The sequence below is a fragment of the Crocodylus siamensis genome, chromosome 5 (genome assembly GCF_052110815.1).
Source record: "Crocodylus siamensis isolate JL-2025a chromosome 5, ASM5211081v1, whole genome shotgun sequence".
Taxonomy (NCBI): domain Eukaryota; kingdom Metazoa; phylum Chordata; order Crocodylia; family Crocodylidae; genus Crocodylus; species Crocodylus siamensis.
This window is the reverse complement of record NC_143399.1, coordinates 70,507,293-70,524,694: the sequence shown is the minus strand read 5'-3', so window position 1 is coordinate 70,524,694 and position 17,402 is coordinate 70,507,293. Positions and strand designations below refer to the sequence as shown.

Sequence of the window (17,402 nt, the reverse complement as noted above, 5' to 3'; positions counted from 1 at the left end):
TGAATAATGCAGCCAACTAAAACAGTAATGTGGTGAAGTAGAGTTCCAGCCAATGAGCAAGGATCAGCTGCCACACGTACAAATAAAGGGACTGATTGGCTCTAATGATAACCTTACTAACAAGGTACTCCTACTGAACCAGTACTCCTACTGAAGCTTTTCTTTCAGCCTCTGCAGATTGTGAGCAGTCAGCATTTTAAACTCAAGACAAGGGGATGGGGGGAAGGAAGGGGGGCACTGGCTGCAAATTTGAAAGGGAACTCCCAGCTGTGACAATGATGTAAAGATGGTAAGGATTTCCTGTTCTAATTTGAGACTAAGGCTGCCAGTGTAGTTACTTACCTCATTCAAAAGCTCATTGTGTTACATAGTGCCTCAGTCATTAAAACCAAATTTACAGTAGAGGAATTTGGCATTCTTAATCCAGTCTGTAATTTACCTCATCTATTCCTCACAATGGCACGCTGGCATTCCTGCTCCTTTTTAGGGTAGACTTGCTTCAGACTTGCTTGGCCATAGGGTCCTCCACATACCAGTCTTCATGGATTCCCTGCCAAGATACATAAGGACACCTTGTACAAAAATTACAATGATGGAAATATTCCTAATGCTCTCTTATTGTACTGCTCCAATTTTTGCTAGGGTGGCATGTACAGGTCATTTTCTGAAGCCACTTACCTGTACAAACAGGTAAATGCTACATACACTATGGAGCACTGTTGTGCATTACTTTTCCAGCAATTCTTCAGAAGTGTTTCTTCTGTTTTATTTTATTTCTATTGATAAGGAGGTATCCTCTGAGATATCTTAGGAGTAAACAGCCAGCTGACCTGGGGCTGATGTTCAGGCATGGGTGAACATCTTTTAAAAGGAGGTACAAGATCATTTGAACTGTCATTTGGATCTTATTGATATATGATGATATCACATCAGGAAGGTAAGCTTTCTTCCACGGGCCCAGATTAGTTTTCTCTAATAACCTGTGCACATGCCTTTTCTGAATAGCTCCCACCTGGGAGAACTCCCTGCCATCATGGGTGCTTCATTAGTACTTTTCAAAAGTTCAAAGGAAACTTTTTCTGAGTTAAATGTTTGTACTGGCCTCCATATTGAGAAAACCATTCAGAAATTATACTAGTATGAAAATAATTCTGATAGTCTTATTTTGTTAGTCTGGCTTCTCAGTTTCCCAAGCTCTTAGAAGACTCTTCAAATCCCTCACAAGTCACTGCCTCATAGAGCTCCACTGTGAAATGTCTCATGGATGTAGGACAAAATGGTACCTAACTGGCCACATACAGACATTCAGTTTCTCCTGGGAGAGTCACTGCTCTCTCACGAGAAACCATGAATGTATAGACATTCAACATTTTTCTCCCTGTGCACAAATGGCCACTCCAGGAAAAAAAATAAACCAGGAACAACCAGAGTTAAACCATTCCCAAGATAATTGCTCCTGGGAAAGGAAGTGTTGATACTACTTACTTTTCTAAGAGAAGCCACAGCACAGTTCTCCAGCATCCCATGGTGGTTTTTCTCACCTTCTCCACCCACCTTGGAAACAGTGTGTCATTCTGGCTAGACCCTACTACTTCAACTGCAAAGGAAGCAGAGCATGACTCTTCAGAGTCCCCTATTATGCTGTAGGGAGACACAGGCTGACCCTGAGCAGTCTGGGTCAGCCAATCTGGGCTTCTCTGAGAACTGCTGCCATCTGTCTCCAGGCACTTGAGAGGGAGCTTGCAGAGCACACTGGGATGTATGCACAGGGAGCCCCCTGGCTGTGCAGCAGCATCAGCACTGCAAGATCTCCTCCTCAGAGGCCAAAATTCAAATCTGAGGTGTCTTTCTACCAGGAGAACAAACCCAGGACAAGTCTCTCAGGTCATTTGACTGCGTGAATGGAACCTGAAACAGCACTATGAGCATGAAAACACTGACTTCTTAATGCATAAACCAGATCTACCCCATGGATTCTAGTCTTAGTCATTCAAATCTTTAGTGTAGATATATCCTGGGACACAGAAATTACTCATTTGATAAGGGATGGACAAAAGGCTTTTAAAGTTTTTAAAACCATTCTTTTAAAAGCAGTTGGTTTATATTCAAGCAACTTGTTTAATCTAAGTATAGTAATGAAAGTAAAATATTTGAGGAATGATAAAAATGTATTTTTTAAATTTAAGAATTCTGTTGTATTATGCCTAAGGAAGTTCTGCCATGTGCAGTGATCTCACAGGCACTATTCTGAACATTTGCTGAACGAATCAACTTATTACAGCATTTTGTTCTTGGCTGTAAAAAATAGTGCCTGATCCTTCAACTTCAGTGCACTGAAAGTTTAATTTTTTTTAATTCTACTACTAGATATTACATCTTTTTCCTTTCCTGGTATTAGAAAAAAAAAGATGTTGTAAGAAATCACTTAAAATGCAAACACTATCATCCAAATAGCTTAAAGAAAATATTTTTGGATGTGAGGTTGTAAATTAATATAATTAATTAATTGAGCAAAAAGAATAATTAAAATCACACCATTTGAATCCACTATGAATAAAAAAGAAGTTTAGGTTTTGGATAATTAAGCTTTTGCTATACGTATAGCATGTACTTATACTACATGGAAAATACACAGTGATTTTCCAACTGGGGTACACATATTCCCAAGGATGTATGGCACTTTACCAAGGGTATGTGCCTAAATATTAATGATGATGGTGAAGCTGCTGATTGGACAATGTGCAATGTGTAATTGTGCTGCTGCACATTAACATCAACAGTCTTCCTAAAGAATAAATATGATGAGACATCAGGCATAGGGGGTATGGACAGCAATGTTTTATAGAAAAAAGGAATATGTGACCAAAAATATTAGAAAACCACTGATCTATAATTTGCACCATTTTCTGATTAGCTTGTGAGTGGAGTATAAATGGCTTCGAGCAACAGACTCCTAACTGATTGGGAACATTGCTTTCCTGCTAAATGTAGCCACCTATTTCTGTCCATTTTAAGAAGGAAAATTAAAAGTTTAGAATGCCTTGTTCTCTCTGGGCATTTGTACATGACACAGGGGTTTAATTCTCCCTAAACTGAAGTGATGATTTTTAAAAACACTGCTGCAACTTAGGTCCAAGTAAACCTGTGTCATATACACCCATGTCCACCCAATCCTTACCTGCCTCTCTAGCAGTGGGGAGGAGAGAATGAGCTGCTGGTGGGCAGAGTGGTCCCGGAGCTGTGGCAGGTAGGGGGCAGAACTGGTGCTTCTCCACCCTTGTCCCAGGTGATGCCTGGGGGCGGAAAGGCACTGAAGCTGCAGAGGGCCCCCAAACAGCTCAGGCAGGCAGGCAAGTTCTGGGGGAGAAAAAAAAATCAAGATCAGGCTCGCTGCTTTTTTTTCCCTTCTGTGGAGCCTGCCTTCCTGGGCTGCTGCTGGACTGCCTACTTGGGCTGCCTGCACAGCCCCTGAGCTACACAGAGCCCGGAACCTCTCTCCATGGCTGTAGGGTAGGAAACTAAAACTCCTCAGAGTTGTTTTGCTTTGCAGTGCCCCAAAGTCATTTGCTGCATCCCCAAGTCATTTAAGGCACATTATGCTGCCAAATGTGCTACAGCGGCTGGAATTAATGTGCAATACACCGCCAAATGTGCAAACAGCAATGCCATTAAAGTGGTGCAAAAGGCATTTAACCCCCTTTAAACCTCCTTTAAATTGTCATCTACAAATACCCTCTCTTCTCAATAGCCTTGTCACATATGCAGTTGTGATCAGTAATGGAATATGGAATATGAGTTAATCTTTACTCATCCTGAAAGAATAGTTTTAAGGCTTGACTGGACCATAGACTGTGAGTCAAAATGAATTGTGCCGTGTCATGGGTTTACAGGAGTGGAAGCCAAAGTCAAAGCCAAGTATAAGTCCTGAAATCAAGCAGAGGGTGAAAATGAGGTCACAGTCAGGTCATGCAGTTGATCCAGTCTAGGAGGTCCAAGACAGGAAAGGAGCAGGCAGGAACAGGCAAGAAAGTCCAAGCCAGAGGTGCAGAGCATGGATTCAAGTTTAGGAATTCTAAGCAGGCCAGAGGCACAGCAAGGTGTTTTGCTACCCAGAGTTTTTCTAGGTTATATAATCAATGTAGGTGGGGCCTCCACCTGCGAATTGCTTAGTCTGTCTGGGTCCCTAGAGCCTGGAACTGGATCTCTCCCACCTGGTAATTTCACTCATTACCAAAGTATTCTATGGCAGAGCACTTGTCGTGACACAGCCTAGATTTTTCCTTTGATCTTACATAGTCTGTAACAGTAGTCATGGCAAGGAAATGAGAATTTTCCAATTCTGAGATAGTATTTGGCTCTACCAGATTTGGTATCTATAAATAAAACCTTGGAAAAAGTGGCATAATGTAACTGGGCATACAGTTAGATGTAGAATGGGTGCTGCACATATGTGGAGCATATTAAGAAACATCACACTGGGGATTATAGAACTCCCAGAGGGAGACAGGTAATAGCCATACTTCTGGAAGGCTGAGGCAGCTAGAGCCTTCTTTATACTGTTAGCAGTGGATACAGCTCCATAGCATAAGTGCTTCAAGTCCTAATACAGTGTTGAGAAGAGTTAAACTCTGTTCACAGAGATCTAAGTGCCCAACCACAGTGTATGCCAATATTAGTTGCCAATAGTAGTTGCTAATATGGCTGACACTGGGTACATACAGTTCATGTAAGTGTATGTAAATGTAACCCTTCTGCTGAGCGACTGTCAGTAGCAACAAGGGCCAAGTTCAATTTTGGGGTACTAAATATATTTCACCTTGGCTTCAAGCCCCCACCAGACCACCTGGGAAACACTAAATAAATCACTAGGGAGTCCAATAAAACCAACAACCCTTTCCTTGCAAGCAGTGTAAACACAAAACCCAAATTTATTATAAAAAAACCAACCTACAAAAAATACTAAATATAATTTTAAAACAATATAAATTACAAAACAAAGTCTGTAGGTGGCACCCTCTTGGGGAGGCTTTATCCATACCCAGGCAGTCTGGGGCTTGGGGCTCCCCAACGGGTAGTTCTGGTGATTTGCATTCCTATACCTACCCTTCAGCAGGACCAAAGTGTCCTATGACCAGTTCCATGGATTCACTGCATCACAGGGAGCTGCTAGAGAGCATAGGTCCTTCTGTGTTGCAAGGGGCCCCTCATTGCTCCCTGTGAAGCTGTAGCGCCGATCTTCACTTCCAAGTGGTGGCTTTGAGGGGTTAACTTCAGCTGTGATCAGCATATTGCACCCCAAAGTTTCTAGTCTTAATCTCAGCTCTGTTGGGACAGGAAATTGCAAGAGAACTCAAAGAAAAGCCAGCCAAACAGCAAAAGAGCCTGAATTGCAACGAGCGCCGACCATGCTGCTTGGTCAGGACAAAGAGCTATAAAAGAGGTAATATGCGGCAGTCCCAAAATGTGCCAGGCCCCAAACCTGCAGCAAACGTACAGCAGGGCTCAGCTATGCTGAGGCACAACAGCTGTAAAACAGTAAAAGGGGGACTCAGGCCTGTGCTGTACCTGGGCCAAAACTACAACTAGTGCCCAGCTACACTGCTTGGTTGGGGCATAAACTGCAAAAGGTATAGAAGGAGGCCTAAGCCTATTTCGGTGGACTGGGCAGCAAAAAACCAGACAGGCCTATACTGCACTGAGGCCTGGATAAATAACAAGTAGTGCCAGGTCTCACCCCAGCTCAAACTGTGCCAGGCTTCACCCTGGCCCAAACCTGCTAGCCAAACATATGGCTAGGGTTCAGCCACACACAGCTACAGTTGTCTAAAAGCTACCCCTGCTCTTAAAAATTTACAGTTACAAAGAGCTAACAATTTATGTATTCCAATGCTTATTCACCCACACCATGAGAAAATTCTTTCTAATATCTAACTTAAATTTTTCTTGCTGCAATTTTAAACCATTGCTCTTAGTCCTGTCCTCAAAAGCCTCTTACTATCTTCCATAAAACCAGCTTTCAGGTATTTGAAGATTGTTATCAAATCCCTCCTCAGTCTTCTCTTTTCCGGAATCCCAAATATTCTAACCTTTCGTTTTAAGTAAGAGATTCTACTCCATCATAGCAGGGCCAGCCATTCTCATTCTGCACCCCAACAACTGTGTCCATCACTGCTGCTGATTCCCCATCACTGCCAGTTCCCCCAACTATTGATTGAACCGAGTGATGATGAGAATTGGCAGCAGTTGGCAACTGTGTCTTGTATGCATCCATTAGGAACTTTTTGTGCTCCACAGGTGGGATTGCCCTGCACTTTTGAAAAAGCTTCCTAAAGTAATTTTTTTCCAGATCCCTAATAATTTTTCTTGCTCTCCTATGGACTCTTTAATTTATCAACATTACAAAACAAAACATTATAAATTGTAAAACAATTACAAAACTTTTCAAGAAGTGCAGTGTCCAAAACTGGACACAGTATTCCAGGTAAAGCCTCACAAATGCTGAATAGAGCAGAAGAGTCACTTTTCTTTACTTGCAAGAGACAGTCCTGTCAATACAGTCTAGGATACAACTAGCCGCTTTCACAAGAGCATACTGGGCGTGTCTACACATGGACATTTAATGCACATTAGCCTGATTCACGGTGCATTAAGGGCATGCATCTACATGTGTGTACCCTTAATGCACCATCAAAATGGGGATTTTAGGCTAATCATACCTAAATGTGATACCTGCATAAAGCAAGTACCAGATTCAGGTGCTATTGATTAAAGCACATTAACGCACATGTAGACATATTAATGTATATCAACACAAGGCCTTTAGTGCTGGCTCTGCCTAGCCACTAGGGGGGCGGCCAGAACCCAACCCCAGGGCTCGTGGCTGGCTGCCTCTCCTCTCCCAGGGCTGGGCTTCTCTTTAGCAACCCCTAGCTGCAGGCTATAAAAGTCTATAGCCATTTTGTGCATTGGGACACACACACCAGGAGCCTGAGGGAGCCTGTTGCTGTGTGCAGCTGTCTACCAGGCCTTGTGTGCCCCTCTGGACAGGACCCAAGCAACCTCTGCCCATCCTGTCTCCTAGCTGGAGCTGCTTTTTGGCCACAGGTGAGTGTTGCAAAAGGCTGCAGCCTCCTGCATCCCTTGTGCAGCCCTGAAATTCCCCCCAGAATTTCTATGCTCTCTATGGCAGCAGAACCAGCACCTGCTCCCTGGTCCTGCTCACCCCCAGCTCTCTTTTTGCAGGCACTGTGGTGAAGCACCTCAGACACACAGCTCCCCCTTCCTGGCTATGCCTCTGTCCTAGGTGGTGGTGGCAGCCCTCCAGGGCTGGCATTACCGGGAAAGCCACATGGAGGCCCAGACAGCCAGCACAGAAAGCAAGTCCAACACATCCTCCCCATTGAGCCCCAGCACCACCCTGGTACCCACATCCATTCCAAGCACCTAGGGCCCCAACTGGACCCAGAAGGAGGTGCACAACCTCATGGCAGTCTAGGGCAGGACTGATGTCCAGAGGCCGCTTGTGCAGGATGGGTGCTCAAACACCCACACATTTATGAGGTCTTTCAGCTGGGATATGTGAGTGAGGCCACTCCCGGATGGTGTGGCAATGCCATGTGAAGGCCAAGGCCTTGCAGGCAAAGTGGGTGGCTGTGACCAACTTTAGTCATTGGTTTGGTCATGCCTAGAAGACCATGCTTTTCTGGTGGGAACTGAACTGCATGTTGGCACCCTGGGAGCCAGGTTGCACCACTGTGAGTGCCACCAGCAGGGCAGCCTGCCATCACCTGCACCCTGATGCTTCTGGTGACACATCACCGGAGGAGGGAACCTCAGGCCTTCAGCAACCTGTCCCAGCCACCTCCCCAGTTGCTGCATCCACTGGCAGCTTGGGGAGCCCTACCCAGCAAATGCCTCACTCTTAGCCCAGACCCATGCCCTGCCATGAGGAGAGTCCAGCCAAGTCAATGCCAGCTGCCAGCAGCACTAACTCACCCCTAGTAAGGGCCCTGGCTGGGCACTGGCCTGACACTCACCACAGGCCATGGACACTGGGCACAGGTGGATGCTGTTGCTGACGGGGAGCCCCACGCTGAGCCACCAGCCCCGGAAACATGCAGCGGTGGGGGGGTAAGTCCTGACCCAGTTCCTGCCCCACTGCCCTGCCCGTACTCCCCTGGCCCAAGGTCCCGTTCCCTCCTCCCCCTCCCACAGCACACAGAATGGTGGGGCACAGTTCAAAACTTCGTTGTGAAGCCTGCATCTCTGCAGCTAGGTTGGCACAGGCCTCTTGCATGCTAAGGAAGGGGTTGATGCTGGTGGCAATTTTGTCCATGGAAGCAGGCAGCAGGGATGCATAGCACTGCCTCAGGTAGCCCTCCTGTGGTGGCAGGGGTTGCAGGACAGCCTGGGCTTTCCCCCTGTGCTGTTGTAGCTCAGGGTCCTGAACCAGGAACCCAGGTGTGCCCAGGGCACCAGCAGGATCAGCAGCAGCAGGGCATAGTGACTTGGGCAGCCGTCTGCCTGCACAAAGAGCTCATTGTGCACTGCCTGGGGCACATGCAGCATGGGCATGCTTGTTACACATCAGCAGCACAGGAGGGTGGCCCCATGGTGCCTCCCCAAAGAGGCTCCCTGTGGGGAGGATAGGGGTGCAGCAAGCCCCTGCCCCCAGTTGTCCCCACATGCCTTTAGCACAGGCATCATGGTCTTGGCAGCAGCACAGCAGACCAGTTGGCCTGCAGGGAAGGGGGAGAAGGGTCTGGAGCTGTGGCAGCAGGTGCTGCTAGCAGCCTGGCTTGGCCTGCCTGGGGAAGGGGACAGGGGAGGCAGGCTACCTGCAGCCAGCACCTAGTGGGCTGCTGGTGCCAGGGGAGCAAGCAAGTTGATGGGCTCAGCCATCAGCTGCATAGGCCCAGCCCTTCATAGAGAGTTTACCATGGTCCCTGGGCACCCACGTACAGCCAGCCTCTGATCTGAGGCTAGGCAGCGCAGGGCTTCTCGTGCAGAGCATCTTATCTCTGCAATGTTACAAACTTGCACAAAGTCCTACTGTCTTTTGTCTCTGCAGGCTAACATCTGGATGCGGGGAAGAGGTTGCAGGGCCCAGTGGGACTGCTTCAGCAGAGTTGCTGCCACTCACCACTGGAGCTGCCCAGATGCACCAGAGTGCATCAGGGATTGGATTATTCTGCTCCAGTGGCTGGTGGTGGCAGCTGAGAACTGGGCAGTGTGGGATCAGGCTTAGCAGGAGGCATGAGTGGCATGGGAGCTGGCCCGGTGGGACAAGGACATCACCCAGGAGGACTGGCCAGGAGGAGGCATAGGACTTCCCTGCTGTGATGCAAGACGGACTCGAGGGGAACACCTCCAGACCTCAAGTTGGGGAGGACCAGGTTACAGAGCTTCTGGAGAGGCTGGACGTGTTCAAGTCAGCGGGTCCAGATGCTCTCCACCCCAGGGTGTTGAGGGAGCTAGCTGGGGTTTTTGCAGGGCCCTTGGCATGGCTTTATGAGCACTTGTGGTGCTTGGGCCAGGTGCCAGATGATTGGAAGATAGCTAACATGGTCCCCATCTTCAAAAAGGGAAGAGAGTGGACCCGGGCAACTATAGACCCCTCAATCTTACCTCAATCCTAGGGAAACTCTTTGAGAAGATCTTCAAGGAGCACATCTGTGATGGGCCGGCTTCAGAGATGATGCTCAAGGGCAACCAGCATGGTTTCATTACGGGCAGGTCATGTCAGACCAACCTGATTGCCTTTTATGATCAGGTCACAAAGGCAATGGATACAGGTGTCACCATGGACGTAGTCTTTCTAGACTTCAGCAAGGCCTTTGACATAGTCTCCCACCCCATCCTCATTAAAAAACTAGATGACTGTGGCATTGTCTATTCATTGATGATACCAAAATTTGGGGTGAGGTGAGCACGCTAGTAGGGAGGGAAAGATTGCAGCAAGATCTGGATAGGTTACAGGGGTGGGCTAACATAAACAGGATGCGTTTCAATACTGACAAGTACAGGGTGCTGCACTTGGGCAGTAGAAACCAGCAGCACACTTATAGAATGGGAAACTCCCTTCTTGAGAGCACGGAGGCAGAAAGGGATCTTGGAGTCATTATTGACTCCAAAATGAACATGGGTCGACAATGCGAGGTCACGGTTGGCAGGGCTAACCAGACCTTGTCGTGCATTCACAGGTGCATCTCATGTACAGCCAAGGAGGTGATCCTCCCCCTCTATGCAACACTGGTCAGGCCACAGCTGGAGTACTGTGTCCAGTTCTCTGCGCCCCACTTCAGGAGGGATGTGGACAACATTGAGAGGGTCCAGAGGAGGGCCACCCGCATGATTCAGGGACTACATGGCAGACCCTACAATGAAAGACTGTGGGACCTAAACCTGTTCAGCCTTCACAACAGAAGGCTGAGGGGGGACGTGGTGACTGTCTATAAACTCACTAGGGGGGACCAGAAAGGTTTGGAAGAGACATTGTTTCCCCTAGCGCCCCCTGGCATAAAAAGGAATAATGGACACGAGTTATTGGAGAGTAGGTTTAGATTAGACATCCACAAGAACTACTTCATGGTTAGGAGCTGGAACCAACTTCCAAAGAAACTGGTGCTGGCTCCTACTCTGGGGGTCTTTAAGAAGAGGCTTGATGCCTACCTGGCTGGACTCATCTGTGTCTAGTTTTTCTCCCACCCAGGCGGGGGGTCGGACCTGAAGATCTACAAGGTCCCTTCCAACCCTACTTCTATGCTTCTATGATTCTATGACCGGGCACAACAGCTGTACTAGGCCCAGCTGGTGACCCTGGAGCAGCACCATGTGACACTGCTCCAGCAGCAACTGGCCAGAAAGGACCCCTGGGTTCCACCTGCTGCACTGCAGCAGGTCCCTGCCTGTGCCTCAGAGGATGGCCTCTGCCATCTCCCTTCTGCACGAGGCCCTGGCATTTGCTGCATTCCCCGACACTCAGGGGAACTGTCCATGGCCAGGGTACTGCCCATCTGCCACTGGGCTCTGCACTCCAGAAGCCCTTACCTCACAGTTCCCCGTTCCAGGATTCAAACAAAGACTGAGATTATATATAGTTTACAGTGTAGGATGAGGGCTTTTAATTGTTGATGGGTGGGGAGGGTGGTGGAGGGGCTCTGTGTACTGGGGAGGGAGGGAAAGGGGTCTTTGTTGGTTGTGGGAGGAGGTAGGGAGTGGGGCTTGTGAGGGGAATAAAGGTTTTCATTGCAAACATGTGTGTGTCCTGGAGTAGTGCTGGGGGGTGGGCAGGAGGTAAGTGCAGGGGGTAAGTGTGTGTTGTGGGGCAGGCAGGTGTTGGTGGGGACAGCCAGGCATTTCTCCATGTCCTGGCACTCCAGGTGGAACCAGAGGTATCACAGCAGGTCTTCAAAGTTGGCCCAGGCTGACTGAAATGTATCGACCCACTGTTCATCATGCCATTTCTGTAGCACAACATGCTTCCACCAGTGCTGGCTGGCACGGTGGGCCCAGAGGTGGCAGGGTTGGTGAGACAAGAGCACAATGGTGGTCCCAGCAGAGGCATCCTGGAGCCTGTGGTTGCTCTGGCTGGCAGGAGCAGCCATATGGCAGTAGGGGCCCTGGAAGTCCATGTACCAGTCATCTAGCATGTGGCCAGAGTGGGTTAGGGAGTTGAACAGCACAAGGTGGCCGAGCAGCAGGTGCATGGAATGGCAGCAGATAAGCAGGACAGCTGTGGCAGCCCTGAGGAGCAGGGAGCCCTGACGCTAGGCACCAGGGCCAAGAGCCGGGACAGGCAGAGCTGGGAAGTGCAGCTGCAGCTATTTCTGCCATACTGATGCTCTGACCTGAAGCATCAGCCCAGGGGGCAAAGTGTGAAGGGTGTGCTTTCAAGATGGCTGCCAAGTGCTTGCAGCCATGTGTCTGAAGGCTGGAGCTCCCCCTGGCAGCCTCAGGGGCACTTGCCAGGGCTGGACTGACCTGGGACTAAAGTTTTTCCCAAGACCCACATGTAGACACTTGTCAAAAAACATGTAATGCACATTAGCTTAATGTGCATTAAATTGAAGCCCGCTGAAATTAATGTGTAGACATGCCCACTATTGACTTATACTCAGCTTATGATCCTCTAAAACTTTCAGATGCTTAGAACTTTGTCAGTCCCTAAGATAGAAGAATCCAATGAGAAACATAGCCAGCATGGTTGTGATGCAGAAGTATTTCGTTTTGCCAAAGAGAAGGACGAGGGTTTGCCCTCATATTGGAACCTGGAAGACAATACTGTGCATCAGGGTGAAGGATCCTAGTTTTGGTATGTTGCAAAATTACTTGTAGGAATCAAGCCCATTTTAATTGTAATTTGGATATGTGTGATTATAACATTAATAAATATGTAATAAACTGGAAAAATACAACTTTTCAGGAATCTGTGAAAATCTAAGAAGCATTACCTAGGGTATGTATCTCACAATTGATTCTGCTGCTTCCAAGTAATGTTTATTTCTAAAAGAGGCCAGTATAACACAGATATTCCCATTTCTGTCCATTGATTTTAAAAAACCCTAAAATTCACCATGGTGTGATAAGAGACAGCTCAGGTAAAAAGAAAGCTAATTGATGAATTCATCCAACATCATTCTCCTTGCCATATCAGTCAGATGTAAGGCCATTTCTATAATTATTTATATAGTATGTGATACATGAAATAGTCTTTCCTTGAAACAGGATAGTAAACATCAAATTTCATGTGACAAGCAATAAACATAAAGCTCAATGGGTTCTTGGATCTCAAAGATAATGTAATTACAATAAAATGTAGTTGGACCTACATACACATCCATACAGTATTCTGGAAAATAAAATAATCAAAAAATAATATGAAGTGATGGTATCTGCTCTCAACTGCCTTACAAGCCACTTCCCCTGACTTCTTATTTTATTTATCAAATTATCTGTGTGTGTTTTGGTTTCATGCATATCCTTTTAAGAAAATCGGTAACCCTATTTAATTATTTTATAATATTTAGAGATTTGAAGAGGTTGGGAACAGGGGATACAATTAAAATATTTACATCCGCTGAAGAGAAGACTAATTACTTCAGATTTGCAAGCAGTCTTTTAAGTTTCACAATTTTTGAATGAACTGCATAGCCTATTTTAAAATTGATTTCATTACATTTTATGATAAAACAGCTTGAAGTTGTGTGATATGGCTTTCTTTTTTAAATAAGCCCCTACAGATGATCTGAAAAGCCTAACTCCATGTTTTGTTCTTATTTTTAAGCATTCTTCCTCACACAATACTATATTCTGGCAATGCTTTCCTTTAATTTGTTCTTCTCCTATGTGAACTTCTGGTTAAAGGAAGCATGGAGGCTGCTGTTCCAGAATATGCGATATAACTTAAAGACCTGTCTTAAGAGTTCTGTGGGCTGCTTAGCCCACGCTTGAAAAAACTTGAAAAAGAGGCTGAAACAAGCTAAAGAACAAAACTGGTTTATACTTCACAGAAATCTAGATTGTATTTTCTGTCACTAGCTGGTTTTACCAGTGCTTCCATGATAGACTTTGTCTTCACTATTTAAAATACTAACAAACTCCTTGTGGATGGGATCAAATGACTGCCCTGTTCCCTTCACCTGTGAAATTGCAGAGACTATTTGAAAAGGGCCATTGTTCCCAAGGAATGCCAGGGCTAGTCCAGGAAAGAAAGTCTTCATTTCAGCAGGAATTTGGAGTCTGCTTGAGAAGGCCATGCAGTTACTAGGTGAAAGCTATGGCACATTCATTCAAGATCTAAACAATTATACTAACTGGGAATTACCCTTCTAGGATTCCTTTTACTTACTCTTGCTGAGTGGGTGGGAAGGAGAAGGAAGCCTCCACCACTAAAACCATTGGGCTTGAACTATGGTTAACCACTCAGACATAGGTTCCTCTGTTTTTGCTTCTGTCCTATGAATTTACAGTACTGGTTTGCATTCATGTGAATAAGCTTGTGTGTTTAAAGAGCATTTTTAAATCAGCTACTAATAAAATATACAAGGATCTAAGGGAAAGATGAGGTATATATTTTGAAGGCCTGACAGATGACACCTATTCCAAAAAAATTTAAAAAATCACTTCCAAAGTAAAAAGTGAGACTAGAAGCTGAGAGAATACTCTGATATTTTAAAAATTATTTGATATACAGACACACAGTGAAACCTTTCTTGCAATAATCTACTGGGACTGGCTGGCAATTTTACTAAGGTCCCTACTGTGTAGGTTTCTCTGACATTTTCTACAGAATGACTTGGGAATTTTGCCAGCACGGACTGATGCTACTAATAAAGTGTTTAACTTTTCAGAGTTCTTATTAGGCGGATCTACCCCTGTGCCACAGTTGCTTTAATCTATTATGCATTAGATGCAGAACATGCAAATGTGAAACACAAAATAATGATTAATAATGTTAATGAACTTGTAACCAGTTAGTTCATTGTTGGGGGGTGGGGGGGAGCGGGCTGGGATATTCAAAAAGATACTCAACCAGCTTTTCGGAGGAAACAGATATCTGACCTGAATATGAACTGATAATAATAAGTACTGTGCTCAGTGAGCTGAACCACTGGAAATTTTATTTTTTGGATAAATAGTTTATTCCCGGGTTTTTTTCCTGACCTCATTTAATCACAAAATGGCAACATTTTATTGGCATTAAATATTCAGGTTGTAATGAACTGACTGCAACTATTTTCTGGAAGTATAGACTAGCATGTAATAAAACTAATAAATAATGTATCATGAATAACTCAGGAGTATAATTTACAACTTTGGGAATTCTTTTTTTCTTTCCTTTTTAGATATTTCCTGTGATTTGGTGAAAAACTGATGTTATAACATGATTGTCCTTAGACCCCAGTATAGATGGCACACAAAAGCAAGCTTGTCCTTCTGGGGCCTGGCTTTGAATCAATTACAGACAACAGAAAAATACTCTTTTGTGGCTGCTAAAGTTCAGGAATGAATTCTGGCAGACTCAGTCAAATCCTAATGCAGCATCCACATTACCAACATCAAATTGGCAGCTTTAGTGTGTAAGTCCCAAGAGAGACAGGGTAATGAATGGATTTAGTTAAGGTGCCCTGACTCATCTACAGAGCGGTATATTCACCAAGGCTCTCCTTTATGACCTCCAAAATGCTGTCACTCAAAGAAAAATGAAGTTTTAGAAGGTTTGCTAGCTCCTGTGGCATAGCACACTGGTAGGTTTTTGTAAGCTGTACTCCCCTGCAAAAGGCTGCCTTTCATTTTCTTCTTGATCAATAAAAATAAGACCAGACTCTGCTATTTGCTTTTGTTATTCTTTTTCATAAGACGGGGGCACTTTAAGGTCCTTACATTTCTCTTTTTATCCTCCATCTCCATTTCCTCATTGTCCAAATTATTTTTCTGGCTATTGAGAGTTTTAAGTAACTCCATAGAATCAGGCACATCTTAGGTCACTAATCATACTGGGGGAATTTCTGGTGAGTGATTCAAGCATTTCTTCCCCAGTATTCTCATAATCTTCCAGGCTGTGCATTGAAGGATCAGATTTGAGCCTAGACTCCAATATCCTGTATAGCCCAATAAAGTACTGTGTCAGGGTAAACCATTCAGCCTAATATTCTATTTTTATATGATTTTACATTACTTGCACTGTAATATAACTGCACAAAACTGAGTCAAGACTATTAAGATTCAAGATTTTGAATCACTAGCAAAAGTGATAGAAAGCTGATCAAACCAATGATCCAGTTTGATTCTTCAGAATGATCTGTTCAAATATTTCTTTCAACAAAAAAATTGAACTCTGAATTCCTGAAAGGAAGGGATAGCTAGGATCTAATTCTCATCTTGCTTATACTAGCATAAAGTAAGATAAATTTCACTGAAGACAATGGCTTTACATTGCTCTAAACGTTGAGTAGCAGGAGAATCAAGCCCAGATCTGTAAAATACTGTAACTATACTTTTGACTAAATTTGATTTGATGGCACACATAAAGCCAGAGGCATTCCACTGAGGAATTATTTTACACTTTCCCAAATAAAACAGGCTAAAAATATTGAGGAACAGATGCAGACATCACCACTTTATATCCCAGCTATGATAAGAATATGGAAAAAAGAAAAAGAGTCTCCATAACAAAATCCACATTGAAAAGTTAGGCACTTTGAACTTTCCCATCACCTTCCCAATGTTTCCCCACAGGCAGTCTAAAAGACAACTCAGCAATGTCTGAATGGAACTGCACACAATAGCTCCTTCACAAGTAGGTCTTTAATTGATTACGGCTGTGTTTATAGAAGCAGAAGAGAATTTACACAAAATGACAGATTGCCTTCCTTCAGTGTTAAAACAGTTTGCTAATGTCAGTGGTAACAGAAGTTCCGTATACCTCATCTTCAGGCTGGAAAAAGTCTTAAAGATGAGCTCCTTGTTTCATTAGTGTGGAATTGTATCTTTGTTTCTTGTATTTTCTGTTAGAGCAGTAATATTCAGAGCGTTCTGGATTGCACTGACAGTGCAAATTTACAGAAGGTAGAGCAACTAACTACTTTTTTCATGAACATAAGAGCATCAGAAATTGTAGATCCAAATACCGAAAAGGAGAAAAGAGAAAAATAAGCAATACAAACTTGCTGGAGCTCATTTCCATTGCACTGCTGCTGGTGTCAATTTACTTACCTATTCCCAGGGGCTTGAGAGTAGAGTTAAAAACTTTCATCCAAATCAAGTACGAGGAGCCCATTTTATTTTCTATTTATATTTAAATACACTTCAGAATAACAGGTTAACAGCACAGTGTACAGATGTATTTAAATTGGTTCTATTAAATGTTTAGCCACCCAGAGGTACTAAGGCAGATTTAGATTTCAGTTGCAATGGCATTGACTTGGAGTGATTTGATCTTGGTAATCGTTTAAAGTCAATAGCATTAGTCCACACGTATAGCGATGTAATTCAAATGAGAATCTGACTCAATGAAATCAAACAGAGTATCTGTCTCCTCTACACTATAAAAATGCATTTTTTCATTTCTCTGTTAACAGTGACCTCTGCTGATGCAAAACTGTAACAACACACACTTTCTTGAATACGTAAAGATGAAATAGCACTTTCTCTGTGAAAATGACTACTGTGCTTTGGCAATATGTAGTTTTAACATTTTTTGCATAATTTTAATTTCCAGCCTATGAAATAACTTTAAACTTCATAAAAACCTGAAATCCTGACTTCAATTTATGTTTATTTCATTGCTACTAACCTGCTTTAAAATTGAAAGTTGATAACCTGAAAATGGTTGCTCTCAGGATTAGTGAATTTCTAGAATTTTAGTTTTAGTGAATGGTGCTGATAATGAGCTATGGAAT

The 17,402-nt window shown here is 44.4% G+C and overlaps 1 long non-coding RNA gene across 2 annotated transcripts; it reads right to left on the bottom strand.

Annotated features, from left to right (window-relative positions):
• Window positions 1-207: 207 nt before the first annotated feature.
• On the bottom strand, window positions 208-16,902 carry LOC149864213 (uncharacterized). Of its 2 annotated transcripts, none has more exons than XR_016442217.1 (3): window positions 16,717-16,902; window positions 3,179-3,357; window positions 208-550 (listed from the first exon to the last, which is right to left on the bottom strand). It is a non-coding gene; the product is annotated as an uncharacterized LOC149864213 (long non-coding RNA). The 2 variants fall into 2 exon arrangements; XR_016442218.1 differs by lacking the exon at window positions 16,717-16,902 and adding an exon at window positions 5,104-5,240.
• Window positions 16,903-17,402: the final 500 nt, after the last annotated feature.